This window comes from Uranotaenia lowii, chromosome 2, assembly GCF_029784155.1.
Source record: "Uranotaenia lowii strain MFRU-FL chromosome 2, ASM2978415v1, whole genome shotgun sequence".
NCBI classification, from domain to species: Eukaryota; Metazoa; Arthropoda; class Insecta; order Diptera; family Culicidae; genus Uranotaenia; species Uranotaenia lowii.
Genome location: NC_073692.1, coordinates 20,732,235 through 20,745,443, shown reverse-complemented (window position 1 = coordinate 20,745,443; position 13,209 = coordinate 20,732,235).

Below are 13,209 nucleotides of genomic sequence, written 5' to 3'. Positions count from 1 at the left end.
TTTGATTTTTATATAATTTGGCACCCAGAAAAGAAAGGAAGCAGAATAAAATTTGGAACTTTCATTTTCTAGCTTCTTCACTCAGGTTACCCAGAATTGTTTTTCCGAAAATGAAATTTTAGAAAAATACTTTATTTATCATCAAATTTTTATTCGAATTCTTTATTTGTGTGAATTAATTGTTGTATAAAGAGTCTCGAAAGAGCCCAAAAAGAATTTAAAAAGTGTCTCAAAACATATGTCTGAAAAAAATTCTTAGAGAGTCTCAGAAAAGTCAAGAAATTTTAAGAAAAACCTCAAAAAAGTGTTTTCAAACCAAAACAGCATCAACTTGAACTCATAGCAGTCTCGATATTTCGAAAAAAAAAGTATTATAACAGTCTCAAAGAAGTCTGAGAAGAGTCCTACAATAATTAAAAAATGTCTTAAAAGAATCTTCTGAGATTCTCAAAACAGTCTTTAAAAATTTCATACTTAAAACAGTTTCAAAAAAAAATCAACATAAGTTTCGGAAAAGTGTAAAAATATTGAAATTTGGTTGACTGGAGCTCAAAGAATTTTTTTCAAATTTTCGCAAGATGTGTCACAAAAGAGTCTCACAACAATATAAGAGTTTTAAAAGTATTTTAAGATTCTTGAAAGAGCCTCACAAAAGTATACAAAAATTCTTTTAAAAAAACTGAAAATAGTTACAAAAGAGTCTTAATAGAGTCTCAGACGATGCCTGAAGACAATTTCAAAAATACCTCGAAGTAGTCAACATAATGTCTAAATATTCAAAACAATGTCTTAAAAGAGTTTCTGAAATTTAAGAGTCTCAGAAATCAAGAAAACAAGCACAGTCCATAAAGAGTCTTCAAAGAGTCGAAACGAAGCTTTCCAAATTGCCCGATGTTTAATACAAAATTTGAAAACAGTCCGGTCCGGCCCGGCTGTCCAGGCTTCGGTGAAAAAAGCTCGGCTTTTGCTCGGATTTATTCACTTTATTTTCAAAAACAAACAACCAAAAAAATTTTATTCATGCGTTTAAAATGAAAAGTTTTAAGAAAATTTTATAAGAATAACCATGAAAGATTTTTTGGAAGCCTACAATATGATTAGAAATCTGCTGATAAGTTTTGATGAAAAATAAATTTCTGAAGTTTTTGTCAATTTTGGTTGAGTATTTCCTGGGTTTGACCAAATTTTCCTAGATATTTCCCGAAATTTTGATCGACAATTTTAAAATCGAATGCCCGAGTTTCATCGGGTTTTTATATAAATAAACCCGGAAACGAGCTGAAAAAAATTCTGGCAACCTTTGTTTAGAGGGAATCTCAGCAGAGTCTCTAAAAGTCTGAAAACAATTTTATAGAAGCCTCGAAAAGGCCAAATCAGTGTCAAGGGGGCTCAACGCACCTTCAAACCTTTCAAAAAATATATCAAAAATTACTAAAAGAGTCTCATAATAGTTCCAGAGTTTTAAGAGTTTCGAAAATGAATCAAAATAGCCTCCCAACAGTATTAAAAAAAGTCTGAAGACAATCTTAGAACACTCATAAAGCAATCTTCAAAGAGTCTTAAAAGAGTCCTAAAAGAGACTCAAAAAAGTCCTAAAAAGAAGAAACAGATCAGTCTTCGGCTAAAACCATCCACTAAAACGATGCTGCCAAGATTTTAACAAGGTTTCCTATTTTTTCGCCTTTAATGTAGCCTAACCAAAATTTAAAAGTTGAATTCGTAATGTACACTAAGGTTTTTTTTACCCGGGATGAAATCCTCCAATAACGTATAGGGCTTGGAATATTTTCTCTCAAAAACGTGTTGATTTGCGAGAGTCTTGTAGAAGAACCACACTCATGCCAAAAAACCGTGAAAAAAAGCCGTGTTAGGAGACTGAGCAAAATCATACCGCGGGAAAAAACCTTTTAGTGTAATCTAATTTTAAGCCAACTTTAAAACGTTATTGAAGAACAAGTTCAAATTTATAATTTGTACGACAACACAGTCAAAGGCATAATTAAATAAATAAATACAAAATTAACACTCTTAGAACAGTTTCATAACAACATTTAAAGAGCCAAAATTGTTTAAAAAACGTTAAACGTAATACTCTCTCAGAATTCAGTCAAAGATTCTCAAAAAATAAAAGAAACGTGCCAAAAGAGTCTCGAAACGATTTCAATACGTTCGTCGCCATGGGACCCATAAACTGGTGACAACTCTCTAACGTAAAATAGCCGCTCAGTTTTGTCAAGCGTTTTCAATCTGGAGCTCTTTTACTTTACTTTCATGCTCCGAGATTTTTTTTTTTGCGTCGCCATGCTCATAATAGGAAAGAGAACTTCAAAGTTTTCAACGTGTGGCTAAACTGAGCTGCTTACTTGAATAAGAGAGCGTCACATCTTTTTTATGTGACGGGGCCTCTCAGGAAATTCACTCGTCCCGTAACCCGAATATGGGTCCCATGGCGACGAACGTGTTAAAAGAATCTCAAGAGTGTTTTAACAGTCTCAAAACAGTCTTGAGAGACCTTCAAAAATATCTCAAAAATGTCTGAATGGATACTAAGAACTAGGCATAAAAGTGTCTTAACACATTTCGAACCTCGAAGAAACCTCAGTTCAGATACACTAAACTTAAGCATTTTTCAGTTCAGAAAACACTGGACTTAATTCTACAAAATTTGTATCTTTGAGTTACCGAAAAAGTGTGTTGAATTTTGTAGCATACAGTTTAATTATAAACTTCATAACATTTGTGATGTGCTTCTTAGTGTCACACACTAGCTGCAAGTGAGAATCGAAATACCTTGGTCTGCAATGTGTTGAAACAATATAAAAATTAATATTGTAAAATATATTTATTCTCCAAAGAGTATAAAAAAAAGTCTTAAAAGAGTCTGAAAACAGTTTCCGAACAATCTTCAAAGATGATTTTGCTCCAAAAAAACTCATCTTCAAACTTAAAACGCTTTGATAACCCGCCCCATAGTAAATTGCAACCACTGTAAAATAAACATAAAATTAAAAGCAAAACGGTGACCTTTGGCCTGCAGAAGCTTCGGGCTCGATCTTCAGAGGTTAGTTTGCCGGTATCAAATTTAGTTGAAATAGTCGACGAAAGCAACAGGCAAAAACAAACGGTCGGAAAGTCGGAAACTCGAGGCGGCTATTTCGGCTTTCGGCACGTTAAATCATCCGTGGTTTGTGCTAAATCCCTGGTGCCTGGTGCAAACCGAATGAAACTTGCTCTCGCGCTTACTCTCTCCCCTCCAAGGGTGTAGCTAGTTGGTCCCGGGAATCTTCACTGCGCGACGTGGTGACCCCCCGGGAGCTTTACTGACAGATTCTCCCGAAGTGAGAGAGAGACCCTCGCTTGCCAAAAAAACAAAACCTGATCTTGGTTTGTCGGGCGGCAAAAGAAAGCTTCAGAGATTTGCCTCTCATCTCTGAAGGAATCCACGAGTTTGGATCCCGGGAACGTGGTCTTGGTCAGTTGTTCCAGGCTCCAGACTCTTACTACACAATCGAGACTTATGTTTGTGAGCGTTGGAGTCTCAAAGAAGGCAACTCGACGCGGCGTGCCGATGGATGCTGTGAATCTTTGGCAAGTAAGGAGCGACACGGAGATCTGGTTTTCCAGATCTACACCCCCAGTCGCCATGACCGTCTTACCCCACCCGAATCGAGGAATCTCCGTAGCCGTAGGAATGAATTCTCCAGGTTGGACGCAAAGGGAATTCGATACTGATAACTTAAAAAAAGAGTGCTCCATACGAAACCGCGAGAGCTCCGCCGACTTGTCCGGTTGCTGGCGGCGGCAAAAATTTCTCATGCTTTCCTCGCCGCCGAGTTTGCCATATGTGAACCACGCCGCGGCGCAAAGAGATTTTATGTATGCTAGTGGCGATTTCTGCTGTGGTCGGCCCTTTTTTGGTGGTGTTGTCCCCCCTTTTCTCCTCCTTAGATCACCTCCACTCACTCAACTGAACCAAACTAACTTATGCGATTGCCATAACAGCAGCGCAGTCGCAACGCTGCGCTGCTGACCTCTCAGAGCAGTCCAAAAGTGCAATTCCGCACATCGTGAAACGTGCTTTTGCGGGCGCGGAATGCGACGTTGTTTTTGTTTTTCCACGCTCGTCGCGCGGTGCGCTCTTCTTGTATTTTAGTAGGTACTCGTTGCTTGTTCACCCCCCTTTGTTGGTTTAGTGTGGGCACTTGGGAGTCTCCCGTCTTCGTGATCTGAAGCAAACCGAACAAGGTAGGGTGTAGGTTCCTAGTTCTGGGTCAGAATCTACCTCGGGAATATCCGAACAACATTCATTTGATTGTTTATTCTGAAAAAATAAACAAACATCCCTAAACAAGGTACTCCCACCTTCAAATTGACGGCGTGGTCTTCGCGCAGATATTGAACCACTGATAGTACGTTCTGCTTGTTAGGAATAATGAACCACACACGAAGATCAGCTTTTTCTTTACCGTCGCATGACAAACATAAATTTGAAGCCTCTTATATTTTATGTGCCTTTTATTATATTCTTCTAAAGATTTCTTCAGAAGTTTTCTAAAAAAATGTTCGACTTAATTTTAAGTATAAAATCCTTAATACAAATGTTGCATTACGATACGATAACGATACGATAACGATACGATAACGATACGATAACGATACGATAACGATACGATAACGATACGATAACGATACGATAACGATACGATAACGATACGATAACGATACGATAACGATACGATAACGATACGATAACGATACGATAACGATACGATAACGATACGATAACGATACGATAACGATACGATAACGATACGATAACGATACGATAACGATACGATAACGATACGATAACGATACGATAACGATACGATAACGATACGATAACGATACGATAACGATACGATAACGATACGATAACGATACGATAACGATACGATAACGATACGATAACGATACGATGACGATACGATAACGATACGATAACGATACGATAACGATACGATAACGATACGATAACGATACGATAACGATACGATAACGATACGATAACGATACGATAACGATACGATAACGATACGATAACGATACGATAACGATACGATAACGATACGATAACGATACGATGACGATACGATAACGATACGATAACGATACGATAACGATACGATAACGATACGATAACGATACGATAACGATACGATAACGATACGATAACGATACGATAACGATACGATAACGATACGATAACGATACGATAACGATACGATAACGATACGATAACGATACGATAACGATACGATAACGATACGATAACGATACGATAACGATACGATAACGATACGATAACGATACGATAACGATACGATAACGATACGATAACGATACGATAACGATACGATAACGATACGATAACGATACGATAACGATACGATAACGATACGATAACGATACGATAACGATACGATAACGATACGATAACGATACGATAACGATACGATAACGATACGATAACGATACGATAACGATACGATAACGATACGATAACGATACGATAACGATACGATAACGATACGATAACGATACGATAACGATACGATAACGATACGATAACGATACGATAACGATACGATAACGATACGATAACGATACGATAACGATACGATAATGACAAAAATGACAAAAATGACAAAAATGACAAAAATGACAAAAATGACAAAAATGACAGAAATGACAAAAATTGACAAAATTAACGATACGATAACGATACGATAACGATACGATAACGATACGATAACGATACGATAACGATACGATAACGATACGATAACGATACGATAACGATACGATAACGATACGATAACGATACGATAACGATACGATAACGATACGATAACGATACGATAACGATACGATAACGATACGATAACGATACGATAACGATACGATAACGATACGATAACGATACGATAACGATACGATAACGATACGATAACGATACGATAACGATACGATAACGATACGATAACGATACGATAACGATACGATAACGATACGATAACGATACGATAACGATACGATAACGATACGATAACGATACGATAACGATACGATAACGATACGATAACGATACGATAACGATACGATAACGATACGATAACGATACGATAACGATACGATAACGATACGATAACGATACGATGACGATACGATAACGATACGATAACGATACGATAACGATACGATAACGATACGATAACGATACGATAACGATACGATAACGATACGATAACGATACGATAACGATACGATAACGATACGATAACGATACGATAACGATACGATAACGATACGATAACGATACGATAACGATACGATAACGATACGATAACGATACGATAACGATACGATAACGATACGATAACGATACGATAACGATACGATAACGATACGATAACGATACGATAACGATACGATAACGATACGATAACGATACGATAACGATACGATAACGATACGATAACGATACGATAACGATACGATAACGATACGATAACGATACGATAACGATACGATAACGATACGATAACGATACGATAACGATACGATAACGATACGATAACGATACGATAACGATACGATAACGATACGATAACGATACGATGACGATACGATAACGATACGATAACGATACGATAACGATACGATAACGATACGATAACGATACGATAACGATACGATAACGATACGATAACGATACGATAACGATACGATAACGATACGATAACGATACGATAACGATACGATGACGATACGATAACGATACGATAACGATACGATAACGATACGATAACGATACGATAACGATACGATAACTATACGATAACGATACGATAACGATACGATAACGATACGATAACGATACGATAACGATACGATAACGATACGATAACGATACGATAACGATACGATAACGATACGATAACGATACGATAACGATACGATAACGATACGATAACGATACGATAACGATACGATAACGATACGATAACGATACGATAACGATACGATAACGATACGATAACGATACGATAACGATACGATAACGATACGATAACGATACGATAACGATACGATAACGATACGATAACGATACGATAACGATACGATAACGATACGATAACGATACGATAACGATACGATAACGATACGATAACGATACGATAACGATACGATAACGATACGATAACGATACGATAACGATACGATAACGATACGATAACGATACGATAACGATACGATAACGATACGATAACGATACGATAACGATACGATAACGATACGATAACGATACGATAACGATACGATAACGATACGATAACGATACGATAACGATACGATAACGATACGATAATGACAAAAATGACAAAAATGACAAAAATGACAAAAATGACAAAAATGACAAAAATGACAAAAATGACAAAAATGACAAAAATGACAAAAATGACAGAAATGACAAAAATTGACAAAATTGACAAAATTGACAAAATTGACAAAATTGACAAAACTGACAAAATTGACAAAATTGACAAAATTGACAAAATTGACAAAATTGACAAAATTGACAAAATTGACAAAATTCACAAAATTGACAAAATTGACAAAATTGACAAAATTGACAAAATTGACAAAATTGACAAAATTGACAAAATTGACAAAATTGACAAAATTGACAAAATTGACAAAATTGACAAAATTGACAAAATTGAAAAGATTGACAAAATTGACAAAATTGACAAAAATGACAAAAATGACAAAAATGACAAAAATGACAAAAATGACAAAAATGACAAAAATGACAAAAATGACAAAAATGACAAAAATGACGAAAATTACAAAATGACAAAAATTACAAAAATTACAAAATTTACAAGAATGACAAAAATTACAAAAATTCCAAAAATACAAAAATTCCAATAATTACAAAAATTACAAAAATTACAAAAATTACAAAAATTACAAAAATGAAAAAATTACAAAAATTACAAAATCACAAAAATTACAAAACTTACAAAAATTACAAAAATGACAAAAATTACAAAAATGACAAAAATTACAAAAATAACAAAAATTACAAAAATGACAAAAATGACAAAAATTAAAAAAATGTCAAAAATGACAAAAATGACAAAAATGACAAAAATGACAAAATTGACAAAATTGACAATATTGACAATATTGACAATATTGACAAAATTGACAAAATTGACCAAATTGACAAAATTGACAAAATTGACAAAATTGACAAAATTGATAAAATTGACAAAATTGACAAAATTGACCAAATTGACAAAATTGACAAAATTTACAAAATTGACAAAATTGACAAAATTGAAAAAAATTGACAAAAATGACAAAAAATCACAAAGCTTACAAAAAATTACAAAATTTACGAAAATGAATAAGTTTAAATATTTTGTTTTTTTTTGTCATTTTCATCAGTTTTTTTTAACTGTTCGATAATTGCCATTTTTATCGATTTTTTTTTTAAATGTTTTATGTATTGAAATTTTCACTGCTCATTTTGCTGGATCCAAAGACAAAAAAAAATGAATATCATACTTTCGCACTGAATTTAATAAGAAGTTCATAACTATAAATTGTCAAGAGAGTTCCTTTTTCAACTGGAAAATTGTGACCATTTTCCCGCATCTCACGCTTACTCGAACTGTGAGAAAGTAATCCATCATTTCGGAACCAATAAAACTGTCATTAGTAAATCAATTGCTTATATGGGCATCACAAACAAGTGTGCGATTTGTAAGACAGCCGGAAAACATCGTTGAAGAAAAAAATCCTAACAACACTACAAACAATAACAACACGCGTAAAGATTCCGCGAGCGAGCAGCAAAACGGAACCGAATTCATCATGTTCAGTGAATGAGTGAGTGAGCTGGGTACAAGAAAACAGCTAAAACAAATATCATCCTCATCAATTCCATTCAGCGCACGTAAAATTAACCGACCGTGTTTAATCCAATTAACAAGTGTGTTATAGGCAGAGGTGTGTGTGTCTGAGAGTGTTTTTGAGTGCGCAGTCGAGCTTTTTTTCAGATTGAATCCAGCCGAGTGTGGAAAGCATCAAATAATTAATGGGAACCATAAGCTGTGTTTCACATTGTATTAATGTCCCCATAAATAACGAAAATTCAATTTAGGAGCAGCTCATTTTTCTCGAAGAGAGCTGAAATTTATGTGTTGAACTTGTTCATTGATTTGAGGTAGATACCTATATAAAATACAAATTTGAAAGTTGTTTTCCTAACTTTTGCCGCCTTTTTCTGTAAATCCTCAAGATGTTTCATACAAACTCATGAAAGCACACGTGAGATTTTACTTGAAAAATGTTATACTAAAATTAATGACAATGAACATGGGCATGAGCAGTGTTAATTATACAATGAAATTAATTGTTTTCACTTTTTTGTACTCTTTTTCTGAAAGATGTTAATTTGCTTTTTTTGTTGCTTGATTTGGTAACCCTAGCGTAGACGCATTTGAAATGATTAAAACGTTGAAAATATTCTCTCTATGGCGACCGTCATAATTTGTCATATCATGAGTTCATATCGACAGGAAAAAGCTCGAAAATCCAACGCAGTAGATATCTCTAAAGCTTATTAAAATTTGTGTTCATTATACAGTTTTCTAAATCGAAGAGTGTCGCGATTTCTCACTGCGTGTAGCAAGCTTAATACTATAGTTTCTTCAATTTTAACCTGCAAATTCTGCTTAGTGGAACGTCTGTAACAAACAAGTAATTATCGGTAGATTTTATTGAATTAATTAACCAAGATGATAATGGCACTTTGTTGCCGAAAACAAATGCACAGAAAACAAATAAAAACATTGAAATCACATTATTTGTGGGTGCCGCCGCCAACAGCAAGTAGAAAGTTGATGGTTACTTATCTATCGGCTTAATTTCAAGTAACCTCGCAAGCAAGCTTACAGCTTTATTATATCATTATAGAAAGCACCTTCCGAGAGCTGAGAGGGTGGGTTTTTCGATTGAATAACAACCCATTCCGTTTGAAATATGATAGCATAAATCAGCAATCTGCAGGAAACAACAAACACTCACTAATCCTTACTTAAGAGAAGGAGGAGGTTAGGTAACCTATCGGAGTGAAATTTGATTTGGCCCCAAACCAAACCAGCTTCCTCCTCAGCCGGATTGGATCGGAAATCGCCCTCGGGAAAAGAGAAAGAGAAATCGCGTGTGTATGTGATTAGAAAATCCGTCCCGTCCACCACGACAAGTTGCGGAGCTTCGAGGCATAGGCCAAGGGGAAGAAAAAAGAGTGACACAATCACACTCGAAAGGCCGGACCTGGGCCTGTTTCTTTCCAAACTCGATTCAAAACCGAACCGGACTAGAGAGTCACCAGGCTGGTCCAGTCTGGGTCTTGCAAAAAAAAACCGTCCACGAAGGACAACAAAAAAGACTTGGTGTGTTATTCAACAATGCCCCTCATCAGCGACGAGCTCCACTTCCTCCGGGTTGGGTCTGTTTTGAATACTTACTTTTTTGTCTGTTGTTGTTTTCTCTTAATGTATTTCCTTTGCCCTCTTCCCCTTCTTGAAAGACCTCGCGAATCGCGAATAACCGAAGGCACTTTTAAACCGGTAGTAGTCGGATGGACCCCACAAAAGAGAGATTGTCAGCGACCAGCGACGTCTCAGTTCATAAGTTCAGCGGCTCAGGCGGTGCGTCACTGTTTTCTCTAACTTTGAATAGTAGGTTTAGCATTGATTCCGCTTCTCATTGATGATGATCGGCATCCTGCAGCATAATCAAAGCTAATGTCATTGAGCGGCGCGGTTTGTTTATTGATGATTGCCGCGCGAATCTTTGAATTGGGTGACGATTTCCTATAACCACTAGTCGGGATGATGCCATTCGAGACGGCAAACGTCCGGCCGCTGCCATGAAATGTCAATTTAATGCAGTGCTAACTTTCATTGATGAACAAAGTTTGATTGCCTTTTCTCTAGTAAAAAAAATATTTTCGAAATTGATTTTAAAAGTTTTAAGCTGGATTGGTTTTTAATGATTCATTTCTTCTATTGAAATTTCAACGATTTATGTTTTGTTTTGTTCCATTTATAATTGAAAAAAAATTATAGGTCGTATATATATCGAAACGTGTTTATTGCGTACTCGCTTAAGTTTCATGTACACAAACAAATCACGGTGCCTTTTTTCGGGACATTAAAAAAATATTGCGAAGAAGAGACTTTTCCGACTTTTTTTAAACTAGAAAAACCATTTTTGTCAAAATAACGTATAATATATTGAATGTTGAATATGTTATTCTCACTACCTGCTAAAAATCCGCAAAAATATGACTTTTCATGAATTTCGAAGCTTTACAAATATTTTATGGTTCGCTTACAATGAAGAAACCTTAATGGGTTATATCGTATAAAAAAAGAAGAAAAAAAACTCACTATCTCTTCAAATAAGCGAAATGAATTTCGCCATGGGCACAAGATTGAAATGTTTTTTCAACATGGATGTAACTTAGCTGTAGTAACTTATTAGGAATGAAATCCTAGTTCCATAATGCATACAGAAATACACTTTACTTAGCACCTTGCACCGTCATAATTGGTGTATTATGAAATTGACTGATCGTCTGACTTTGCCTGGCTTTGCCTTTGGCATAGTGAAGATTAAACAAAATACCTCTTCAAAAGTATGCAAAAAGCCTAATCTTTGATGAATATGCAGTCAATCCGGGCATCCTTTGTGAAGAACTATATTTCATGCACAAATTTTATTCGAATCTATAGAAGCAGTTAATCTTATACTGACATAAGCAAAAAATGTAAATTTGGATGAATGACGGTGCTTCACGCCAAATCGAAACGAAGTTGGCATGACCAACTTAGAATTCAATGTAACTTTGTAAGTATAAAAAACTCACCCAGTAAAGCAACTTGACATACTTACTTTTCTCTATCTAGACTAACATTTGAAAAGGGCGAAACTTTTCAGGCAAAACTCGAAAATTACAATTCCTACACAAATGTGGTTCATAAGAGTTCATATTGCTTTTTTTCAGTGTAGAATTTCCACTTACTTTTACCATCAATTATTACAATCGAAGCTCTTATTTCTTAGAAATCAGTACAATGAGTTCAACGAAGAAGTTTTTGAATTAAAGGTTGGAAATCTACACTGAAAAAAATATTTACATGATTTTTACTTGAATATGCACAAGTATCAACGTATAAACGACTTGTAAGCATTATTACTACCTGTCTTAAAGGTAAAAAAAACATCAAATTCTGCGATAGCATTTTTTGAGAAATTGAGTTTTAGTTTTTGAAATGCACTTTTATCAGTGTTCCTAGACTTAAAAATATTTTTGTTGAAATTTTTTTAATAAAAATTTAATTATTTTACTAAAACTCTCCTCTAGACCACGCTTGTGTAGAAATTGTAATTTTAGAGCTACAAATTTTCATAAAAAATTGGCCTGAAAAGTTTGGCCCTTTTCAAATGTTGGTTTAAATCTTTTTTGGGAAAACTAAGCATACCAATTGCCTTAACTACGTGAGGGCTATACACACACAAAGTTTAATTCAATTCTAAGAGGGTCATGTCAGACCCGGTGCCGAGTTTGCGCAAAATCCGTCAATACCAGGTTTAATTCATCGGTAGTATTGTGAAAAATGTGTGCTACAAAATGTCCACTACCGCAAAATTGAGGTGATCCCGTGCACCCATAGTTAAAAACCATATTCATTCAACATGATTTTCTCCAAAAGCTCATAATGTCATTGAATTTTTGGAAATTATTTAAAAAACTTAATGGCATACACCCGTTCGACAACTTTGCGAATATGCACACATGATCATTTTTTTTTCTTTTCATAACTAAAACATTTTAAGATAAGTTATGTAATAATATCAGAAGAAAAAAGTTATAAATATTGTGTAATAAAAAAGCTCTTCTTTAACAGTCATTTTGGCTAGTCACGGTCCGTCTAGTGTATAAGATTTGGAAAAATAATACAAAAGTTAAGTTTTCTGAATCTCACTTATGTTATCAAAAAAAACTTTCAAATTTACAAGTTTTAAGCTAAGTACATGTATTAAATTTCTTTCAAAAATAAATAGAAATTATTTAAAAATTTA